We start from the raw sequence: 3,365 nt of genomic DNA, 5'->3' as shown, positions 1-3,365 counted from the left end.
AAACCCGTGGCCGCTCGCTAGCTCATCGCTAGGCGAGCCCGCAGCGAGCCTTCGCTAAAGCCTTCGCTAGGCGAAGCAGAAGCGAACGGGCCAGGGGCTGCTTTGCCTCTTTATTGCCCATTTTATGTTTACCTAATGATGATTCTGCATTATTTGGCTTAAGTTCCCGGCTGTTATATTTATTTTATGGTGCAATTTCCAATTGTATTTTACCTCGATGCTTTAATCCGTGTGTTCATGGTGTAAAGGCTAGCATACTTCCGAAGAAATAGGTACTCCACTTTACGCATGGGAAGCCTTCATGGAGAGGGATTCTAAATCATTTCACTTTAATGTGAAGATCCATATTGGTTGCCTAATTAATTTTACTATATTAATTTTTAATGTAATGTTGATTTTAATGTATCGATTTAATGCGGTATCACCATAATTACCTAATGAACCTAAAACATGGACTTTAAATAAATGATGTCGGACCTCTCTTTATTACCCCACGATTACAATATTACGGTCATGCCCCGCGAATGTGGGGATATCTTTAGCAAAGACCCTTCGGTAAAAAATCATCATAGTCCCTCGGATGTTGCCTTCGAAACACGACTTTGTCCCTCGATGACCCTTCGGTGTAGCCTACGGTTAAATGATGATAGTCCCTTCGAATGCTAAGGTATCCTCACAACTGTTGCCTTCAATGACCAATCGATGACCCTACGATGACCCTTCTACATCCCCAGGATAAAACTACTTACTTCTCAATAGTAAGGACAGTTTTACCCTCATAAGGATAGGAAATGCCCGGAAAGACCTCGGACAGGTATAACCTTAATTGCTCAGTCATAACAAAAAATGCTTTTCACACCCCACACCTTTCAAACGTCTTCTTTTAGAAAATCACCACTTAGCATACATCCGTACTAGGATCATTGCCGAGTTATATTTTTCTAAACTACTTTCAGAAAACTATACGAGATAACCACTTTGTATACATTCATGCAAGAATCATTACAAAGTTAAATTCTCGTTTTCAAAACATTTTTCATACATTTCTCAACCACTTTTTTGCAAACAAGAAAAAAACATAAATGATTGAGCAATTAAGAGCCCATGGATAACCATGGATACAAAGGGTGCTAATACCTTCCCTTTGTATAAAGTACCTCCCGAACCTAAGAATTTAAAATTAAGGTCTTTCCTGTTCTTTTCCACCTTTCCTTATTGGATAAAAGAAAAGTCGGTGGCGACTCTTGCTAACCGCGACATTGCGATTAAAACCACAAATAAGGTCCAGTTCACCGTATGACACTTGTGGAGTGACATGTGTTATGAGATGACTAAGGAAGAAACCCTAACCACCAGCGGTTTCACCTTCAACCAGATCGAAGGCAATTGGAAAGACATTATTATTATCGTCTTGTGCAACAGCCATAAGTAAAGTGCCCCTGTATTTTTTGTGTAACCATGTTTCATCAATTTGAATAATAGGTTTGTAAAAATGCAAAATCTTTGATGCATGGTTGAAACGTCCAAAAGAGGCGGTGAAAAATTCTATTCCAGCAACGCAAGTTCCGTCTGGCATAAATGTTGGCAATGTCTCCATATTTTCAACAGTTTCTGGTGCGTATGTTTTAAGTGCCTATAATTGCAACAGTCCCCGGAGCGTATGTTTTAATTGCAACACTCTCCATAATTGCAACAGTCCCAGGTGCATATGTTACAACATATTTCCTAGACATTGTATTACCCAGTATCGCAATCTCTTAGATCACCTTCGACCAGCAGATGTATTGCCATTAACCTAATTAATTCGTAATAATTTGTTTTTTAATATCACACATTCTATAATCTAATATATTTTCACATTTCAGTTCATTTGGCATCCATATCTAAACTTGGATCATGATCATGAAATAAACAAACAAGATGCAGCCGTTTGGACTACATGCACACCGATAATAAGATTCACCATTATGGAGATGTACAATAGTGATCGTGTTAAATTACAGTTCAGTATGCTTCAACACATCCCAAATCCCCTGATAAACCTTGAAGAATGTCATCTACGAAAAGTTAACGACCAATGGAACTTTAACCCTTGGCAAAGTTTCGCTAGATCTGAGTGTCGGAAATGGAAGCACTGACAAGACCATGTCTTAACTAACGTTGTGATGCCAACTGAAGAAAAATCAACTCGTAATTATATGGCTTGGTATAAATCAGTTGGATTTGAGTTCCTCGCCGAGGATATGTACCTATACGACCCACGTAATGTAACTTACACACAAGAAGGTTCAACATCTAACCCCTAACAACATTGCCATACCGGTTACTCACAATCCCACTATCCATCAAAATTTTCGACCCACAGACAGACAAACCTACGACCATAACATACCAAACACCCACCACAATACCAAGAGCATACCCCGTACCACCACCAACAAGTAGATCATCATCAAGACACCTAACATCACTATGCATCCAACACGTCACCCTATCATAGCCGCCTTAGCCAAAACACTCAGCGGTAATTTAACACCAACTATCCATCTTCCTACTATAGCCAAGAAGCCCAAACATCACAAAACCAAAACATGCAACAACCATATGGCTACCAAATACCACAACAATCATTTCAACATTTCCTCGACGTATCATTCACACCAATGTCACCCTTCAGTCGTCCCGGTCGTCCTCCAATAACTCAAACACAACTCAACTACTCTGGCATGGGTCACGAACTCAGCTATGGGGGTAACACTTCATTGCATACACAAGACTACATATATTTGTCTGAATATCTTAGGCAATCTCCCGCAGGTGGTGGTGATGTTCCTGGATCCTCAAACACCTGGGGTGAATCATCAACTTGGGTTAGGGATACGCGTTCGGGTAGCTAGGGGATATGGTACCGGAGGTCAGTTAGGTCATCCCGGTCAATGACATTAGTCTTTTTGGTTATCGTATATAAACACATATTAATATTAATATCAATTGGTCTGATTTCGACTTTTTTCTAAAATATACATTATTTTTCAAAAAAAATTACACAACACACACAAGTGCCAGACCAATTGGCGTTTCCTTTAAAACTAAACACACAGGTGCCAATTGGATTGGCAACACTAGGTGCATAAACCAATCCAATTGGGACCACCTCTTTAACTTAGAAAGAATGCGTCAATTCATCTGACGCCACCTCTTCAAAGTGGGGTAGTTTGGAAATTAATTTGAAAAATGATTTTTTTAAAATGTGGGTTATTTGAGTAAAAAATTCTGAATAATGTATAAATTCTTTTTTCAAATATTTTTTATCAATGCAAACCATCACCTAATTACCTATGATTAATTGATGTCTTCATTATTCC

The sequence above is a fragment of the Lathyrus oleraceus genome, chromosome 5, assembly GCF_024323335.1.
Source record: "Lathyrus oleraceus cultivar Zhongwan6 chromosome 5, CAAS_Psat_ZW6_1.0, whole genome shotgun sequence".
NCBI classification, from domain to species: domain Eukaryota; kingdom Viridiplantae; phylum Streptophyta; class Magnoliopsida; order Fabales; family Fabaceae; genus Lathyrus; species Lathyrus oleraceus.
This window is presented reverse-complemented; position numbering follows the sequence as displayed.